Source organism: Desmodus rotundus, chromosome 1 (genome assembly GCF_022682495.2).
Source record: "Desmodus rotundus isolate HL8 chromosome 1, HLdesRot8A.1, whole genome shotgun sequence".
In the NCBI taxonomy this organism is placed as follows: Eukaryota; Metazoa; Chordata; class Mammalia; order Chiroptera; family Phyllostomidae; genus Desmodus; species Desmodus rotundus.
In genome coordinates this window covers 90,220,218-90,242,117 of record NC_071387.1, presented here as the reverse complement: position 1 = coordinate 90,242,117, position 21,900 = coordinate 90,220,218, and the positions used below count along the sequence as shown (strand labels likewise).

The 21,900-nt window shown below is 42.3% G+C and overlaps 2 pseudogenes; both read right to left on the bottom strand.

Annotated features, from left to right (window-relative positions):
- Positions 1-15,456: 15,456 nt before the first annotated feature.
- LOC112304709 (protein FAM118B pseudogene) lies at positions 15,457-16,636 on the bottom strand (annotated as a pseudogene).
- A 3,847-nt stretch (positions 16,637-20,483) lies between these two features.
- On the bottom strand, positions 20,484-21,700 carry LOC112304662 (superkiller complex protein 8-like; annotated as a pseudogene).
- Between the last annotated feature and the right edge of the window lie 200 nt (positions 21,701-21,900).

Genomic DNA, 21,900 nt, shown 5'->3' with positions numbered 1-21,900 from the left:
GAGACATGAAGCCTGACAGAGACAAAGTCACATTTTTTAAAGGGGCCAAAGTACAAGATTTCCTATCTCAGCCACTCACCCTGGGCTCTGACAAAGGGAGGGCAGGTTAGACTGGAGTGGGAGAGTCTGGAGTGGGAGACACTGGGGAGAGATGTGGAGAAGCAGCTACTGGGATCCCTGTGTTGGGTCATTTCCCCCATATCACAGCAGCCATTTTCCTTGAGAGGAGCATGCCCCTCCTAGGGACATCAGCCTGGGGAAAAACAATTATTCCACTCTCTGGAATCCCGCTCTCCCTACCCTACATCTTAACCCCATCTGAGGAGACAGTAGCATAGGCAGATTCAGAGTATGTCAGTGATTGGCACTTCCCCCTCACAGGACAGCCGACAAAAACACCCTCCTGGTTTCTGACAGATCTAACCACTGGGCTCCAGAGGCACCACCCAACTGCCTACTAGGGGCTCCACCCTTTGGAGGTCAGGGAAATAATTCAGCATAGACTCAGACATGTGGCTTTGGTGTGGGGGAACACACCCACCATCTTCCCTAAAGTCATCCCCCCCTGAAATTTACATGTAGATATTAAAACAGAAATTTTTATTAATTTTTCAAATTTAATTAGAATAGGAATTATAGTTATTATAACAGAAAACAAGAAAACATAAAAATACCCCTAAGCTCACTGACCAGAAAGAAGCACTACCTTTTCCTGAGCACAGACACACAGACACCTAAACAGCTGTAAACATGGCATCATTCTACATGTAATTCATTTTGCAATCTGCTTTTTCATGTAAATACTATCACCATTTTTGTGTTATCCAGCATGTTATTCAAAAACCTCATATTGGCAAATTTCATATTGAATTATATTTATTCAGTTGGTTTTTTTATCCCTCAACTAATAATTCTTAATGCAGAAGCCCTAGAAGAAAAGTACAAAATACAAAAGGTCAGTTGTAACCAGGTAAACATTTTAGTGGATGCCATTGCAATCTTTCTTTTCTTTTCGTTTCTTTTTTTTTGGACAATACTGGCAACATGAATTTGGACTGCAAACCTGAATCAGCACTGGCAATCTTTATTTTCTATATACTGTTTATTTCTAAGAAAAAGTCTTCTTTTTTAAGAAAGGGAATGAAAAGCACATTTTTCTTAGAAATACACATGTATGTACAAGGTCTGTCCAGAAGGTATCTAGGCATGTAATATGGAAAACAGAGGCATTTATTGAAGAAGATACAAGATACAAGAAACACTGTACATAGGACAATGACGCCTCAGCTCCCTTCAAAGTAGGCACCTTGGGACCTCACACAGTTCTCGCAACTGCCATCAGCTGCCCTGTCATATTTTCCTGAATCTCATCGATGGTCTGAAATCTCTTCCCTTTCAAAAGTGATTTTAGTTTAGGGAAAAGCCAGAAGTCCCACGGTATCAAATCTGGGCTGTAGGGGGGTTGAGTCACCTGAGTGATTTGATGTTTTGCCAAAAAACTCTACAGGAGATGTGATGCATGAAGCAGGCACGTTGTAGTGATGAAGCTGCCCATCACCAGTTTCCCATTCTAGGGTCTTCTGAATCATCCAAATATTTTCTGTGGAGGAATGCTCAAGCTTAACACAAAATTTGATGCAGATTCGTTGCTCTACTCGTTCAGCCATTTTGAATGTGACAGCATCTACCGCCCCCAATGACCAGTACAGTGAAGTTGTCATTGTTCACACATGTGCATTCCAGTCCAATCTCTTTGGCTACCATATTACATCCATGTTGCACAAATCATTCTCATTATATTAACAATGGTTGGACTTTTTCTGGACAGACCTTGGTATACATAATGGAATATTACTGGGCCATAAAAAAGAATGAAATCTTACCATTTGTGACGGCATGGATGGACCTATAGGCCAGGGTATTAGCTCAGTAAAATAAGTCAGTCACAGAAAGAAAAATACCATATGATTTCACTTATATGTGGAATTTAAAGTACAAAATAAATGAATAAACAAAATAGAAACAGACTCACAGATACAGAGAACAGACAGATGGTTACCAGAGAGGAGGGGGGTTGAGGGACTGGGTGAAACAGGCAAAGAAATTAAGAAGTACAAATTGGTAGTTACAAAATAGTCATGGGGATGTAAAGTACAGCATAGAGAATATAGTTAATAGTATTGTAATAACTATGTATGGTGTCAGGTGGGTACTGGAAATATCAGGAGTAACACTTTGTAAGTACATGATTGTCTAACTACTATGTTGTATGCCTGAAGTTAATAGAATATAATATTGAATTTCAATTGTAATTAAAAACTAAAATTTAAAAAAGAATTAGGTAATAATGGGTAATATTTTAAGGAGAATTTCATAAAAAGAACCATATGATAAATTTTCCATGCTGTCATTTAAAAATTTTTTGAGTGTCTTCAGATACACTAAGCATGCATCAAAACATATTATCAGTGTCCATTCTGGACTATGTGACATCTGACCTCTGATGGGACTTGTGTGATAACATTTCACAACTCCAAGGGGTTCCATCACATAGTGTACACTGTGAATGAGATGCTCCACAGTTGAATAGGACACAACCTCCACAACCTTACCTGGCAGCTTCCACAGGACTCCATGGTGAGAAAGAGATAGGCTGGAGCTGACTGTCAGCCCAGGTGGCTCACTCAGTGGTTTCCCTGTTCATCATTCCCTGCTAGAGGGTGGCTTGAAGATGGATTATGTTTCCTCACTTTGATCACAGAGTCCTTTAGGAGCAGAGTCTGAAAATGCAGTCTCCTCCCAATAAGAAAAGAAAAACAAAATCCCAGGGTTGTGGGACCCAGTATTTAATCTCCCCATTTTTTGTGAGGTCTCAAGTGAATCTAAATCACTGAGTAAAATACTTTCTTCACTTCACCATCTAGATGTAAGGTTGAAAGCTGGAGTGCTATATCATTTACGTCTTGTGTCACCTGCGGAGATATTTTGAATTTATCTGCCAACCAATTCCAAGTAAAAATCCAGGTGTTCAGCTTCTTTTGAAAAAAACCTGGGAAATGGACCACATCTGGCAACAGTCAGCTGGAGGTATGAGGCAAGTTCTTTGGGAGGGGACCTTGCTTTCCAATACTCTTCAGGCCCACCCCTGCCAATTGCCTCCCCAACCCATCTGTCTTCACTCTGTCACCTGCCAACCCCTAGAGTCAGTCATATTTACTTCAAAGTAAATAACTCTTTTCACCCAGAAATGACCTACTAATTATTTCATTGATTTATAGAGTCCACTAATTTATTGAATTTTCTAATGATAGCAAGCCTTGGCTACAGAATTTAAAAAAAAAAAAAAACTTACAACAGAACAGATTCTGAGAGCTTTTTTTCTCATAGCACACAAAACAACCTATTAGTCCTGAGGAAGCACCATCCTCCCTCACTTCTCCTGCAAAAGCCACCAGTGATTAATACATTTTCAAAAATCACCTCTGATCTACCTTAAAAGGAGCTCAGAGATCTCCCAGAGCTGTATGATTAGTTGTATCTCCAGGGCAGAACTCCCCTGCAGGTCGACCAGGCCATGTTAAATTAACCATTAGTCACCTGAACAGATGTGGATGAAAGAAAAAATGCAACTTATAACCAAGCTTACAGAAAGAACGATAGATCTAAACAAGACACAGCATTCCCCCCCCCCAAAAGTGGCAAATGTTTAAGAAAATATCCAACAAAAGAACAGAACAGCCACTCTTGCTTCTTGTTCTGAGCAGTGTAAATCTTTTAGGAAAGGCTATTTAGAGATATGTTTCATAATCAACAAAAGAAATAAGCAAACAAAATGTAACCAGAGACATTGAAATTAAGAACATTGTAACAATAGCCAGAAGGGAGTGGGTAGGGGATAGTGGGGAGAGGGGTCTATAGGAGCTACTATAAAGGACAAAATCAAGGGGGAGGGTAGAGGTGGGGGAGGGAGGTGGGACTGGCTGGGGTGGGGTGGAGGGATGGGGAGAAAATGCAGACAATTGTAACTGAATAAAAATAAATAAATAAATAAATAAAGATATGTTTCAAGAGAAATATTTTTTATGTTCCTAATTCTTGGTGCTGTGAGCTCAGCTTCCTAGCACCTCCACTCGCCAGTAGCTAATAGAGGGTATACATGGGGTACAACTGACATGTCAGGAACTTGGAGGAATTTCTGCTCAGGATGGCATGGACAGGATCAGAGCAAAGGAGCTCTCTGAGGTCTGACATAGGACTCTGCCTTCTTGGAGAGGCGGTATGTTGGAGAAGTGATGGGGAGAACCTGGTAGAACCTACCGCCTACCCTGTGTCTCCTAAGTCAGAGGGGTATGGGCTCCAGGCATGAATAGGTTGAGAGGATGGGCTTCTGTTCCCATCCTGGAGGCCTCAGGAAGCCCTGGAATGGCCTGCAGGACAGGATCTCTTGGGCTATGATCAACCCAGTAGACTCAACCCCATAGATTCCACCCAGGGAGGCTGTCCTCCCACATCCTGTGAAGAAGCAGCAGATCAGCCAGCCCAAGCAAGTAACTGATTTCCTCCATTCTGTTCCCCCACCCTTGGATAAACCACCTTACATCAGTAGCTAGGTTTCACACAGGAAAACAAAAACAAAAACACCATTCCTGGCAACAGGGAGCACACCCTCAGTGCAGCAGTGGGATCACCATTTTCCTTAATCCCGTCTTCCTCCTACCCTGCTCACCACATCTCCTCCAGCCTCTCCAGAAGGAGAGTCTCTTCTTCCAGAGTTACTTTTCCAAAAGACGAATCTGATTGTGTCATCACCCCTTCTGGATTCACCTATTAAAGAAACTCTTTCAGGCCTCCCTTTGCTCTTAAAATGAAGCCTGGGCCCTTAACTATGACCGGCCAACCCTTCTGACCTCAGAACTTGTCCCGACCTTCATCCTCCACCCTCTTCCACCCACACTCCAACAACTGGAGGATTTCATTCAGATTCCCCAATAGCTCAGGCTTCTTCCCATTGCAGAGCTTTGCACATGCACTCCCCCGCCTGCATGCTCTTCTTACTGCACCCACTTTTGCCCTTATTCATCCTTCAGATCACAGCTCAAATGCACCTTCCTCTAGGAAGCATTCCCTGACCATCCTCCCATTCTCTGTCACTCATTCTCTTTCTTGATTACCATTTGCTTGCATGTATTACTATGATGATTGAGTATAAACCCAATGAGAGCTAAGACAATATCTGTTTCCCTCGCCATGGCAGCCCCAACACCCAGAACAGTGTAACTGAATGTATTTTCAAGTATAATTCAAGGGAAGACTAAGCTTAGAATGCAGCTTCCTTAATTGAGGCAGGGATGGAAGGGTTGGTTTGAAAATCCAAACTCAGAATGTAGCCAAACCAACTCTCAACTGGTGATTGATCCAGTAAAACCTCCTATTTGCAGATCGTGGTTTAGTGAGATCTTTTATATTGGTGGGGACCCTCTGCCTTCCCTTCTACCCACGTTATATGCATTGTATGTGTGGGTCCTAGGTGTGCCATAGAGATACCCTGAGTTTTCATTCTACAATTTGTGACAAAGACCCTTGCAGGGGCTCCTGGAGAGTCTGCTTCTTCCATTACCCCTCCCCTCTCCCAAACACAAAGGCTTCTGGAGCCCTAAACTTGGCCATTGACAGGTAGCCTTTTCTCTTCTCTTCTCTTCTCTTCTCTTCTCTTCTCTTCTCTTCTCTTCTCTTCTCTTCTCTTCTCTTCACTTCTCTTCTCTTCTCTTCTCTCTTCTCTTCTCTCTTCTCTTCCCTTCCCTCTTCTCTTCTCTTCTCTTCTCTTCTCTTCTCTTCTCTTCTCTTCTCTTCCCTTCTTTTCTCTTTTTCTTTTTCTTTTGTTAATTGTGGACCTGAAGGTCACTCTTATAAAATCTGGGCAAATATGAGAGGCAGCATGAGGTGTACACAAATAGCCTACAGTTCAAAGGAAGGGAACGTCTCTACAGTCACGGGAAAATAATTTACAACCAGAAGGAGCAGGTGGGGGAGGAGGAGGAGGAGAGGGAGGAAGAAGAGGAGAGGAAGGAGGGAGAGGAGAAAATTGAGAGGTAGGAAGAGGAGGAGAGGAAGGAGGGAGAGGAGAAAGTTGAGAGGGAGGAAGGGAAGGAGAAAAACGTTGCTAAAATATCTGATTTGTGATCTCAACAAGACCGAAGGAGTCTTTTTAATCTATGGAATGGAAACAGGCGGTCATGATGAGGAACTGATTTGGGGTTAGGAAGGATTATCTAAAGAAGAAAAACATAGTAACCAAATTAGAAGCCACTTTGGGGCAGCACATAGGAGATAAGGCCACATGGATGATAGAATCAGCAAAGTGGAAAATAAACTTGGAAAACTTGGTCCCCTCTCCCACTAAACTCAGAGGAAATGATAAAATCATGCAAGAAAACAGAGACAAAATAGTAGACAGCTCAAAAGAAGAGAACTCTCTATTAAATAATAGAAAAAATTCTGGATCTAAATAAAGATAGAGTTTAAAATGGAGACTGCACTTTAGGCAAATAAAATTCACATATAGAAATATTGGAGCAAATCTTCTTTTTAACGCCTATGAGCACCTGGGGGACATAGCAGGATGGCTTCAGACTGGCACTCTACACTAAATGTCAGAAAACACTGGAACATCATTTACAAAGTCCTGAACAGTTGTGACAAAAGGATTCTGTATCCAGCCAAGGTGTCATTTGGGGAGAAGTCACCAGAAAGATTTTCTCAAACATGTAAAGATCCATTCTGAATAAAAGACTTGAAGACCCATGCCAGCAAAACAAAATAGCAATCAGAGGTAAATTTTCAAGTTCGAGGAAACAGTTGCTGGGAAGGATGTGTTTCGGCTATTGAAGCCAGTTCAATAGAAGGGAGATAATCACTCTAAAATATTGTTTTAGTATGGACACAAGGTTGATTGTCTCCACAAAGTTTTTAAAATATAATTAAAAACATGATGGAGTTTAATTCACAAAGTCTGAAGCAGAGAAAATTCCCAAATGAAATTTTTCATCTTTCTCCAAAACAAGAGGACCCTGAAATTGCAGTTCTATAATTGATTTTGATAGCTTCATATACATTTAAGAATTTCTTTAAAAAATCTTTAAGGTAGCTAAGGTAACTCTCAAGGGGAGGGTCTTCCAGGTTTTCACAAAAGGTAACAGAAATCAAAACAATTTATAGAGGAAAAAAGAAAAAGAGAGGAAACATTACAAATAAGATGACAAAATCCAAGCAGAGTCATCATTTGGAAAATGACTGTTGAAATGGTCACAAAATGGTCTGTGAGGGCCTGCACTAAGGTGGTGGCAGTAGGGATAGACCAGGACCTCATCTGAGGACTGTTGAAGTCATAGCACCTGAGGACTTACTGGCCAGTTGGACATGAGGGCAGGGATAGGAAGAAAGGGAAGAACTGAGGATCCCAGGCTCATACCCTGGTGACCAGAAGGATGCTGGCACCACCAACTGGAAAAGAAGACTCAGAAAAAGTATGGCTCCAGCTGTGGCTACATTAGCCGAATGTGCCTGAGACATCTTGGTGGATCTGTGAAGCAGGCTGCTCATGGATGTGGCCTAGGCCACAGAATTGTCACTGCAGTAGGAGGATAGAGTTCACCCTGCCAAGATTTCACCAATCATTATACCCAGAGGGATTTTTCAGCTCAAGACTTCATGAAGACCACCACAAAAAAATTTTTTTATTTAGAGTCATATAGCCTTCACCAAGAAATGGTTCTCCCAGCCCCACCCCAGCTCCCACAGTCAATCCCCACACTGTTGTCCATGTCCATGGGTTATTCATACATGTTCTTTGACTAGTCCCTTCCCCTTCTTTCCACCCCTATACCCTTTCCCACTCCCCCTGGCAGCTGTCAGTCTGTTTCATGTTTCCATGTCTCTGGTTCTATGTTGCTCATTAGTTGACTTTGTTCATTAGATTCCTCTTATAGGTGAGATCATATGGTATTTGTCTTTTACCTACTGGCTTAATTCACTTAGCATAGTAGTCTCCAGTTCTACCCATTATGTCACAAAAGGTAGGAGTTCCTTCTTTCTTTCTGCTGCATAGTATCCCATTATGTAAATGTACAACAGTTTTTTAATCCACTCATTTACTGATGAGCACTTAGGCTGTTTCCAGCACTTGGCTATTGTAAATAGTGCTGGTATGTATATAGGGGTATGTAAGGAGGGCAAAGGGAGAAAAAGTGGGACCACTGTAATAGAATAACAATAATAAAAGAAAGAAAGAAATAGTGGAATCTTATAAATGACAGGTCAGACCCAAGAGTTAAAGAGTTATTTACATGTTTTGAAAAAAAGAAATAGAAACTATATATTTCACTCCAGACAGAGGACTGACCAGAAACAACCAAGTATGAGTTACACCTGCAGCTTTAATTTTAGTTTCTATAAAGCAAGGACTGTGATGGCAGACTCAGTACCCAGACTTATCCTGGCTCTGCCACTTATTGTCTATTGTGTCTGGGTTTTCTCATTGATATGGGGACAACATGACCTCTCGTATCCCCTGTCCTTAGGTCATTATGAGGATTAGTCCATGTTAAAAGCTCAGACGGTGGCTGACAGCATTCTTGTTACTAGGTCCAACCTAGATTCTCATTGTTACATCGTCCAAGTTTCCTTCATTCTCAACTTTGCTGTTTAACATGGGTATTGCTTTTATTCTTAAATCAGACCTTATAGGTATTTGCAATACACTGTTTATTGAACTTTCCTTTGACCAGCCCCACCCTGGAGCTATCTGGAGATCCTACCTTAAGTCACCTCAATGAACACGTACATTTATTATACCATGCCTGTATAAACTAAACACTTTTTACACACACATTATTTATCCTAACACATCTAGCTCTCCCAATATTATATTATATAGGTTTTCCTTCTTATCAGTACGACCTACCATGGCAGTCATGAGACTTCTGTAAGACAGTTCCCATTTTCCCAGTCTACAGGACCATCCATCTTCCCAGCTTGAGAATGAAATTCTGGATTTCTTCCCACTGGTTTTCTTTTTTGGCTAAATTTCCTTGAGCACTGACACCACACACTTGTGTTGTTAACGATCTCATCTTCATGACAACCCAAAAGTTAGATAATATTATTAATCTCCATCTTCAAGCTAATGAACTAAAGCATAGAAGGGTTAGGTAATGTGTCCAAAGTCACACAGCTGGTAATTAGTGGAGCCAGAACTCAAAGCCAGCTGGTCTGCTCCATCATCAATGTCAGTATACTTATCTTCCAGGCTCCCTGCATCCTATCCATAAATATACCTCTATCTTTCAAAAGGCTCTCCTTCATCTTGCTAAACAAGATACACATCATAACCCTTACATAGTAACACTTAAGGAACCCCAGTACTGCATACTGTCTGAGTATACTGGCTTCCGCTGACATCCTGACTGTTTGCAGTTTACATGGGTTTGTCTTGTGCACATTTGGAATGGTAGGGACCTTCTACTGAGAGTCCTCTAATTCTAAACCCCATGCTCTGAATATTTTCTATAACACTGGAGGTGAGAATGCATTCCCAACAAGGTTTGGTGTGAAGCCTAGGGTGGAGGTCATCTATCAGGAGGCTGCAGGTTCCGGTGTAACACACACTAGGAACACATATGGGGATGGCTGACTGTGTGGCATGCCAAGGCTGACATGGCCACAGAAGAAGAGTTGACAGGGCATTGCAGGCAGTGTAGGAGCTCTGTTGGGAACCTCACTATTTACTAATCGCTAACCCATTCCTGTAATCAGCGGCAACTTCCATGACAAGCGGCCACCAGAAGTGGGGTGTTTGCCAAGCATCAGTGTCTGTCCTGCAGTTCTCTCACACAGGGCACAGGCCCTCAGGCATCCAAATTAAAGTCACATTATTGTTTGCACGTGTTCTTGGTTCTGCCTGGGCGTTGCCTGACAGGGGGCCAGAGTGGCATCTTTAACAGATGACTCAAGAGCTCAGTTTCAATCTGTTCCAACTTCTGCAGTGACAGTCAATTTTTCAAGTTTTGTCACCTTTTAAAGCCATTAAGTCAGCAGTCGCAGTTGTCTAGCACTGTGATGCAGCTACAGCTGCACAAGGTTTAGCAGACAATCCGTAAAAGACATTTCTTTCCACTTTGCACCCACCCACCTCCCATCTCCATGGTTTCATACACACACACACAAGATGGCATTGCCACCCCCAGAAAGAAAGAAAGAAGAAAGAAAGAAAGAAAGAAAGAAAGAAAGAAAGAAAGAAAGAAAGAAAGAAAGAAAGAAAGAAAGAAAGAAAAAGAAAGAAACAAAGCAAGCCTTTGGTGCTCTGAATGTAGTATAAAAACTATACAAAGACACCCAGTTATTCTTAGGGTTTGAACTCAAAGGAGGCAGGTGATGTTTCAGCCTGTTTCATCATATTGCCTGGATCCAAGCTCCAACCCTGCCTCTTATAGGCAGGCACCAGAGTCTCTGCAAGCTACTGAGCTCCTACAGCCTTGGTTTCCTCATCTGTGACATTCACGGTATCAAGGGTCCTTACCTCCGTAAATTTTCAATTAAACGAGGTGATGTATGGAGAGTGTCTGGTTTAGTGCAGGAGCACAGTCGACCTTGGCTGTTGCTAAGGAAAAGGAGAGAGATTAACAGGATTAAAATCATCAGCAAAAATCTAAATCATCAGAAAGAAGGAAATGGAGGCAAGGGCAAGGATCTGGGACAGAGTGAAGACGGCTTCCCCAAGCATGCTGGGAAACCTCTAATGTAATTTCTTACGTGTTGGAAAAATAAAAATGAAAAGGGAGTGAGTTTCCTCCCTATTTCATATCAAGGCGAGAAGATCAAACTCCTCACTCTTCACTGACAAGTGGAGTGAGCTCCCTAGAGAAAGATATTGCTTAAACAAAAGTTATTTTTTAATCTTTTTATAGGCAGTGAAGGTAAATTACTCTGTTTGAAATTAATTACAACATCAGAACTGGCCCTGTTTCTGAGTCTCTCTCTGGCCTTATAGAAACGGAAGTCAGATTCCCCGGGCAGGGCAGGAGAGAGAAAGGTTCTGTTTAGCAGGGGCTGGCGAGCCATTTCTCATGCAGCCTCCTTGAGCAAAAACTCCAGGTCTTCAGACCTCCATTTACAAAGCCTCAATGGAGAAATAATAATAATAATCCTGTTCCTCCAAGATTCTCGAGTGTTGTGCAATATTACCTAATTAATTCTCCTCAGTCAGCAGAGGAAATTGCTTCCAAAGGTTTCTGAGCGCTCATGAAATGTAAATGAAGTCTCCACCTGATATTCCCTTCAAGGCTTAGAGCTTTCCGACTGCTTTCTGTGCACCTGGAATAAATGCAGAATCTGCCTCCAAGACACTAATTGGTCTGGCTGTTCCTTACTAACTCTTCACGGGGTTGACTCCCAGCTCATTCCACTTTGAGGCTTGTGCACTTGCTGTTCCCTGTGCTTGAAATGCCCTTCCCCTAACTTTCTGCCTGACTCTCCCCACACTTCAGGTCTCATCTCAGATGTCATCTGCTCACAGTCCTACCTGAACACTCTCTCAAGCTCACTTGACCCGTCTCTGTCTCTTATTTTCCACGTAAAATTTATTATTGAGTTCACGTGCCTTCTGTGTGTGTTGTTTATTGCTATTTGAGCTAGAATATGAGCTGTAGGAGGACTTCTGTTTGCTGTTTTTAGCACCTTTTGCCATGCGTGGTACATAATAGGTACTCAGTAACTTTTTTGATAAGCAAAGAAATGAAAGTGAGAGGAACTCAACATATTCACCCTCAGCCAACTGTAGAGTAATAATATGTTTTATGAATACAATGCCCATCTCTAAGATGCTTAAAACTTTTACAGACATTATACCAGTGCTAAGTCTGCTCCCAAACCTTCCTTTGGGTTGAATAGACTCAGAATGTCCTCAAGAGGTTAAATCCACGCCCTCCAAGGCAAAACTGCTGTCCCCAAAGACCACATGTACTTCACAAGGTCCCCAGTACTCAGCCTGCTTTGGAGATTGATGGTATGTCTTCATTTGGGGACATGAGGTCATGGGTTACTGAGCTTTAGGAGTCAGAGCCCTGCAGGTATTTTCCAACTCCTTTGATGATGAGGAACCAAGGTCAAGAGTGGAAAGGACTCTCCAAAAGACAAGTTCATGATGAGCCAGAATGAGAGCCCATGTTCCTCTTATTTTATTGAATCAAGAGATTCACCAGGAAAGGAGATCTATCAGCTACTGACCACCTACTATGTGCAATGCAGGTGAGGTGTTACTGTACCCATTTTATAAATGAATAAACCAAGACTCAGACAGTTGCAGTTCATTTGTTCCAGATCACCAATATGTCAAGGTAAGAAACTATATTTGAATTCAAGTCTATGGCACTTCAAATACTCTGTTATTTCAACTCTCTCTGAGGAATAGGTTGATATTATAGTAAAGGTCATGTGGGCCAAGATTTCTCACAAAAGCTAACATATTTCTGACAATAACATTAAACCAAAATACAATTGCTTTATGTCAGACCCTGTGTTATAGCACCTCAGTTGGTCCTGACAATAGCACTAGAAGGTTGAGGTAGGTGAGCAAAGCTACCTGGATTTACATCACAGTGCTTAAAGCTAGGTGAGCTTAGGCAGGCATTATCTTTCTATGCCTTAGTTTCCTCATCACAAAATGGAGGTAACAATATTACCTACCTCATAAGGGCATTGTGAGATTAAACAAGTTATTGCACATAAAGAAGTTAGAGCCATACCTGGCACATAGTAAACATCAATAAACACTACCCGTTATTACTCATCATTCTTAAACAGGGTATGAAAGAGATGCTCCGAGGGTGCACACAAGTTTCCATGTAGGTGACCTGCAAGAACATCAAACTCAGAGAGAACCAAGATGGCGGCGTAGGTAGACACACTGCGCCTCCTCGCACAACCAGAACTGACAGAGAATCGAACAACAAGGGGGACCAACACCAAGAAAATAGAAAATAACCATTCATCCAGACCGGTAGGAGGGGCGGAGACGGGCACCGGGGTGGAGAGGACTCGCGCGGCTGTGGCGGGACTGAGACTGGCGGAGTGTGGGACAAATGGCGCAGGCAGTCCGAGCACTAGCAGACCCTGCGGCCCCACATCTGCGCAGATAAACCGAGAGGGCCGGACTCAGAGTGGCGGAGAGTGGGGCAGGCAGAGCAGCGGGTAGCACCCCGCGCGGCACCAAATTCGCCCACAGATAAACCTGACGAACGGCGGGCAACAAAGCAGACTGTGCAACCCAGGGCTCCAGCTCTGGGAAATAAAGCCTCAAACCTCTGATTGAAAACACCCCTGGGGGTTGGGGCGGCAGCAGGAGAGACTCCCAGCCTCACAGAAGAGGTTGTTGGAGAGACCCACAGGGGCCTAGAGTGTGCACAGGCCCACTTACTCGGGAACCAGCACCAGAGGGGCCCAGTTTGATTGTGGGTATTGGAGTGAAAGATTGAAATCCGGAGGAGAGTGTGGCGGGCGCCATTGCTCCCACTCGGCCCCTCCCCCACGTACAGCGTCACAGCGCAGCGACCAGCATTACCCCGCCCCGGTGAACACCTAAGGCCCCGCCCCTTAAAGTAACAGACGCGCCAAGACAAAAAAAAAAAAAAAAAAAAATGGCCCAAATGACAGAACACTTCAAAGCTCCAGAAAAAATACAACTAAGCGACGAAGAGATAGCCAACCTATCGGATGCACAGTTCAAAGCACTGGTTATCAATATGCTCACAGACTTGGTTGAATCTATTCGAAAAACAGATGAAAAAATGAAGCCTATGCTAAGAGAAACGAAGGAAAATGTACAGGGAACCAATAGTGATGAGAAGGAAACTGGGACTCAAATCAATGGTGTGGACCAGAAGGAAGAAACAAGCATCCAAGCAGAAAAGAATGAAGAAACAAGAACTTGGAAAAATGAGGAGAGGCTTAGGAACCTCCCGGACGCCTTGAAACGTTCCCACATCCGAATTATAGGGGTGCCAGAAGGAGAAGAGGAAGAACAAAAAATTGAAAACTTATTTGAACAAATAATGAAGGAGAACTTCCCTAATCTGGCAAAGGAAATAGACTTCCGGGAAGTCCAGGAAGCTCAGAGAGTCCCAAAGAAGCTGGACCCAAGGAGGAACACACCAAGGCACATCATAATTACATTACCCAAGATTAAACGCAAGGACCTACATCCAAGATTACTGTATCCAGCAAAGCTATCACTTAGAATGGAAGGGAAGATAAAGTGCTTCTCAGATAAGGTCAAGTTAAAGAAGCTCATCATCACCAAGCCCTTATTATATGAAATGTTAAAGGGAGTTACCTAAGAAAAAGAAGATCAAAAATTGGAACAGTAAAAATGACAGCAAACTCACAGTTATTAACGGCCACACATAAAACAAAAACGAGAGCAAACTAGGCAAACAACTAGAACATGAGGGTTGTCATTAAGGGAGTGGGAGGGAGAGAGAGGGGGAAAGGTACAGAGAATAAGTAGCATAGATGATAGGTGGAAAATAGACAGGGGGAGGGTAAAAATAGTGTAGGAAATGTAGAAGCCAAAGAACTTATAAGTATGACCTATGGACATGAACTATAGGGGGGGAATGTGGGAGGGACGGGGGTGGGCAGGATGGAGTGGAGTGGGGGGGGAAATGGGACAACTGTAATAGCATAATCAATAAATATATTAAAAAAAATTAAAAAAAAAAAAAAAAGCAGAAACACTAAAAAAAAAAAAAAAAAAAAAAAAAAAAAAAAAAAGAACATCAAACTCAGGATGTTGAAATGGAGTTCTTCTCTATCCCTCTTCCCCCTCCCTGCCTGGGTTCTGCACAGCTGCCCAAACTAGAAGCCCCTGATGGCCTCCCTCCTCCACCCTCTACTCCCTGCATTCAAATGGTCACCTAGACTTAGGAATGTTCTTTATTTTTTAAATGAACGAGGTTTTAATATAACTCATGTATGTAAAATGCTGTACACTGTAAAAGATTTAGAGAACTAGAGCTTCAAGTCTTGTTTTTAAAAAGTCATTAAGCTTGATTGAAAAACCAAGTATGAAGAACAAAACTACACCAAGGGCCATGGTGAGTCCATGGCATCTACACCCCAAGTCCTTCAGGCAGAGCAGCTGTCTCAGTGAATATCACACTGTTATGTTGCATGGACACAAGCAGTGTGTCCAGCCTGCAGTGTGTAGTGCATCTGGGTCACATTGTCACTTGGGTATTCTTGAACTGGAACAAGCTACATAAGACCAAGAGCCAAAAAACAAAAACAAAACCAAAAAACCCAAAAACAAATGAACAAAAAAGAACTAAGAACCAGCTGGCACAAAATAATAACTATCCACAGTGGACAGTGTCCGGTCTAATGGTGGTGACTTCTGTAGCACTCTCATGCACTGTGGTCCCATCTAGCCCTCCTGGACATCTCATAGGTCAGTCACTTGAAATATTCTGGAAGATCAGCATATTCATCTCTATAAGGAAAAGGTAAATCCCTTTGTCCAGCAGGCTTTCTCAAAGTTTCTTGAACTCATCTGCATCTCCCTTCCAAGCCAGCATGAAATGTTGTAAGTCAGATTTATGCTTGACAGCCTCCAGAAAAGGGGCTTGGAAAGTGATGTCATCCAGTCCGGCTACAACCTAGAAAAAGAAATGATTTGTTTTCATAAAGTCTCTGAATCTCTCTCACAACTTGAATGTTCCTGAGCACATCCTGATACACATCTGGATGAAAGATCATGCCACTACAGTTGGTGTAGACCTTGTGATACATAACACTCTCAGCTTCCACTTTTGCTCCCACTATAGGACATTTTCTTCATCAGTAAACTCAAGGGATTCAAATTGTTTTCCCTGATCTGCTGCACATAGTTCTAAGAGAATATTGAGACTTTTAGTCTATACCAGGGTTCCATTTTCCATCAGGTGGAGAACTGACTGAAGTAGCTCTTTTTCAGAGTCCTATCTTTGACACAAAGCCATGGAATTCTGCATGTATACAGTCCTTGAATCTTACGGTTTCAACATTGCTAATACAAGTAAAGAATTTCTGAAAAAGGTCCTGGACAACATGAACAGGATTCTCATCTTCACGGAGACATGTGTGAAAATAGTCACGGTCCACATGACTTAGAAGTATAGAATCAATGGCAGCATCCAGAAAGGCCTGAGTTACTTTCCTCCAGGATTTCAAGACTGGAACCTGAGGAGTAGCCATAGCACTAATGCCTGTTCCAGTCACCAGCACAAGTTCTCCAGGCTTTCTTGTTAAGTCTGGAAACAACATCTTTTTTGTGGGAGGTGTGTTATCATGGAAGAATAAAAAAATAGCATCTGGATCTGTAAAAGCCATCAGGTTTCCAAACGCTGTCGTTGCTCTGAACCTTTCTCTCCATTTCTACTGCCTTTGCCCAAGTTTCACATTCTCATCCTGGACTTTTTAGAATTCTGTGGTAATTCCAATGGCCTGCCTTTCCTTGCATAGCTGCCACTGCAATCTCCCTCAATACCACAGCTGGTCTGTGGGCGGCCTTGTGCTGTTTACCCACAGAACATGGATCTACTTCCTACTAGACTGCCCAGCTTCTCGACTCTGGTAGCACCACTTCCTCTCCATGTCCCCCCAGCCCAAAGAGTGGTACTTGCTTCCTGATGTTGAAAACCTGTAAGCTGCTATACTATCCCTCAGTTGGTTTCTCAGCTTTTCCTTTATAGTTTGCTGATTGGACACTAACCAACTGATACTTCCTATCAATCCCCTGCTTAAATAACTTCCTAGAATCTTTCCTCCATGATAAAGTCCAAACACTTTGGAATGTCCATTCTTTCAAAATCTGGGACCAAGTTACATTTGCAAACCCATCTTCCTCCAAGCATACTAGGTTCTTACTCCCCTGAAATTTTTCTGTTTCCCAAAACAACATTCATTCCCAGATTAAGGCCTTTGACTGTGCCCCTTCATTCCCCTGAAATATCCTCTCTACCAGTCATATTCTGTTCACATTTCCAGTCTTTTTTCTACAGTTCATTCTCCACACAATAGTCAGAGTGACCTTATTTATTTATATTGAGATACAATTGACATATAACACTGTATGTGCTTCATGTATATGACATAATGATTTGATACATGTGTATATTGTGAAATGATTACCACAAGTTTAGTTAACATCTGTCAACACACATAGTTCCAAATATTTTTTCTTGCAAAGAAAACTTTTAGGGTTTATTCTCTTAGCAACTTTCTTTTTTTATTATTATTTTAAATTTTTATTGTTATTCAATTACAGTTGTATGCCTTTTCTCCCCATCCCTCCACCCCACCCCAGCTGAACCCACCTCCCTCCCCCACCTCCACCCTCCCCCCCGATTTTGTGCAACTTTCAAATATGCAATACAGCATTATCATGCTGTACATTACATCCCTGGGACTTATTTATCTTATAATTGGAAGTTTATGCCTTTTAACTCTCATCACCCATTTCACCCACACTCCCACTCCTCACTTCTGACAACCACTAATCTCTGTTTCTATGGCTCTGTGTGTGTGTTAAGGATTCTACATATAAGTGAGACCATAGTTATTTCACCTAGCATAATGCTGTCAAGGTCCATCCATGTTGTCACAAATGATAGGATTTCTTTTTTATGGCTGAATAATATTCCACCGTGTATATATCACATTTTCTTTATCCATTCACCCATCAGTGGACAGTTAGGTGACTTCCATGTCTTGGAAATAATGCTGCAATGAACATGGGTTGCAGATATCTTTTCAGGATAATGATTTCATTTTCTTTGAATTAACACTCAGAAGTGGAATTGCTGAATCATTTGGCAGTCCTATTTTTAATTTCTTACTTCCATACTATGTTCCATAGTGTGACCCTTTTAAAATCAGATCACATCACACACCTTCTTAAGACCCTGCAACATCTGCAAATAAGATCCAAACTCCTTGCCATGACTTAGAGGACTTTGTATCATCTGACTTCCTCGCCTGTCATCTTTCCTCCTGCTCAGTCTGCTGCAGCCACACTGGCTTCCCTGCTGTTTCTCAAGCAAACCAGACTTTATTCCTCCTCAAGGCCACTGCACCTCCTGTCTCCTCTGCTTGGGGGCTTTTCCCCAAGATCTTCTCCAAGAAGAAGGGTCCTTTCTTCTTGTCATTCAGGTATCAGCTCAAACAGCCCCTCCTCAAAGCACGCTTCCCCTGACCACCCAGTCCAATGCTGCCACTACCAACATCACTTATTTGCTAATGAATCCTTTCAAACCTAATTCAACATCAACTCAGTGGTTCCTTTCTCAAAGTTTCCACAGAAGAGCATACATTTGTCATCACTGTCATCATCAATGATAAGATATATTGAGCATTGTACTTACTATGCATGAGATCCTTTCTAAGAGCTTTACATGCATTATTTAATTAAATTCTCACAACAACTCTGTGGCCAGTACTGTTATTCACTTCACAGCAGGGGAAAATGAGGCACAGATGAAGTGTCCATGGACACTTAGTTGTTGATGGGCAAACCCACAGAACTGTGAGCACCCCAAAGGTAGAAATATGACTTAATTTATTCCCTGCCCAGGATTATAGTGAGCACCAGCAGTGTACCCTGTGCTAAGTACATAAGACACAGCAGTCTCTCCATATTGGTTTGTGTTGTTACTGTTTTAAGTGCACAAATGAAAGACTGAAAGAGTGAAGAAATGGTTCTGTGGGTTCCAGCTGCTAGCAGCTGTGCTACCTCCCAGTTTTCTAAGTCAGAAATATTTAAAAGAGAAAAAGACAGTTATCTTTAGAGTTGATAAAGAAAAATCCCACCAGGAAGAAATTGGATTTTGAAACGAAAGAGAAGGGTCTCTCTGCACTAAGAAGGGTTTATGCTTTCATTACTGGTGTTTGAACAAAGGTTATTAAAACCACAGGAAAGGCTAACATAGATCTATAGCTATGGATTCTTTTTTGTTTTTACTTTTTACTGAGCCTGAGCTCAAGAGATTGATGTTTCTTATGACCTGAAGTGTATGGTGTGGGGGAATCTTTTATTTACAGTTATCTGGTATTTGAAATATATTGTGTAATTTAGAGGGTAGTTGTTTAAGGAAAAGTCCATGGGCCCTGGAGAGCTGACCAAGTGTGTATAGTTGGGGTCCCATAAACTGATGAGGATAAGGTGGGAGAGTATAACATCCTGTAGGGGAAGCCCCATTTCTGGGATGGAGATGCAGGGCAGAAGTCCAGGTAGCTGGCAGGCCCCCACCAGGAGAAGCAGGGAACCTCCACATAGTCACCAGCCATTCCCCTGGGCCTCACATCTTGCCCTTCTCTATCTTGAACCTGTACGGGTTTTTTTTGAGAGAGGGACAAAGGGCTTTGGTGCTTTATTTTCTGGACCTCAAATAAACACTGTTAAGTGCCAGCTTGTTGATATAGTGGAATAAAGTGCCCACTCATGGAGCTTCATTTGGGGGATAGATGCAAACAGCAGGCAGTGACAACTGCTATGAAGAGCAAGAGTAATGGGAAAGGGTGGCAGGGAGCAGGGAGCCTCATTCCTGAGCAGCTCCCTGAACACAGTCTGAGGGAGGACCATTCCAGGCTGAGGAACTGGCAAGGCCACTGTGGTCACAGGGGGTTGAGCAAGGCATGGAGGCAGGAGAGAGAAGGAGGGACACAGGGCCTGACTTATAGGCATGTGAAGTTACAATTAATAAAAAAAGCAAGCTCAAGTGTCAGCTACTTAGACTTTCTGTTCACATGTAGACCAGTTTCAGGCACAGGTGTATGGGGACAATGGGAGGGAGAGTAGTCAACAGTAGGTGCAGGCAGGAGCCTATACATTGTTAAGGCCGTCATGTCCACCAGTGAGCTAGAGACTTCTCTGAAATTAGTAGGGGAAAACAGAGAATGTGTCAGAGACTATTATTAGTTTGTCAAATAGAAGGATGCCCAAATAAGAAGGACTGCAGGATGTCCCTAACCAGTCCAACATTTCCTTGAGGACCCTGCTCTGAAATACATCATCTTCCTCATCACAGCTCCTGCACAACTCAGTGCCCTGGAACCTTAGGGTGAGTCTGTATTTCTAAGTGGGACAGTTCAGTACGTATCTGGATCTCCATGGGAGGCAGACACTCGCTTTCATATATGATGCAGACTCCACTCACTGTGTGCCAGTAAAATGGCACAGAGAAGAGGAACATGGTCAAGAATCTGGTGTTTGCACTAAGAACACATTATGAACAGCATTTCCAGTAAAACAATGAAAAGGTTTCTATTGTATCTATAAAATTTACATTTCTGCTATAATAAATGCTTTATTTCTTTGAAGCAAGCTAGAAAGATAAGGAATGTTATGTGTAATCTGTACATTCTCTCTGCAGCATTAGCATGGAAGACTTTGATGTTTAAATTGGACAATCATACATGTGAATTTCCTGATCATCTCTGACAGACACAATTTTTGAGCCATTTCCATTGTATTTTTTTAAATTTTTTATTGTTATTCAATTACAGTTGTGTGCCTTTTCTCCCCATCCCTCCACCCCACCCCAGCCAAACCCATCTCCCTTCCCCACCTCCACCCTCCCCCTTGCTTTTGTCCATGTGTCCTGTATAGTAGTTCCTGTAATCCCCTCTCCTCACTGTCCCTTCCCCACTCCCCCCTGTCCATTGTTAGATTGTTAACTTCAATGTCTCTGGTTATATTTTGTTTCCTTTTTTTTTTCTATTTATTATGTTCCAGTTAAAGGTGAGATCATATGGTATTTGTCCCTCACCGTCTGGCTTATTTCACTTAACATAATGCTCTCCAGTTCCATTGTATTTTACTCCCCAGACCTGATCCTGGTGATCAAAGAAGGCATGAACACAAGTCCTCGTATCCACATCCTAGACTTTCACACTTTTGTCAGATGAACTGGAAACAAAGTGAGGTTGTCAGAACAAAATGCCATGTTCAGCACCCAGGATGCATGGCCATTCAGCATGCCTGCTAAGTTGGTGTGTTGTACATCATAGATCTTGATGTAGCCATCATATGAGGCAGTGACAAGGAGCTGAGAATCTGGGGAGTAGCTCAAGGAGTGAATGGGCATAGCATGGCCTTCCAGTATATGTAGCAGTTTTCCAGTTGCCATATGAAAAATACTGATGATTCCGTCTATGGCTCCATGGGCCAGGTACTTCCCATCAAGACTATATGCAATACTAAGAATGAATTTTCCTCTCATGTCCAAAGAATATTCCTTTTTCCTACTTTCAACACCAAAAATGTTCACTTGTGGCCAGATACTGGGAATCAGGAGAAAAGGCCAAAGTCCAGTCATTCACAGGTCTTGCAACTATAGACTTGATCTGTTTACCATTTTCCAAGTCCCAGAGATGAATGTGAGCATCAAGAGAACTGGATGCAGCAACAGGCAGGCAGTGACTGATGTCCTTCCAGACCCCACTGCAGGTCCAGCTTTTCATCACATCATTTTCAGACCTTCACCAGGTTGTCCAGGGAGCCTGTGGCCACTGTCTCAGAGTTTTCTTTCTTGTTTGTCTTCAAGGCCGCTGACCAAACAGCATCATCATGGGCTTGCTCTTGTTTGAAAACAATACTGTACTGGTTGGCCATTTCCTTAGCCAAGGATGAAGGGCTAAAGGCCAGAGCTCACCTCACTGCCCTGTCATACAGCCTAGGCACATGTCTTGAACATGTACTTTTATAAAATTGCACTCACCTTATTATTTAAGTCTGATTTTTAAAACATAAAAATTAAAGCAAAGCACAAATCACTTAAAATACAGATACATAATTTTAAATAAATTGGTAGA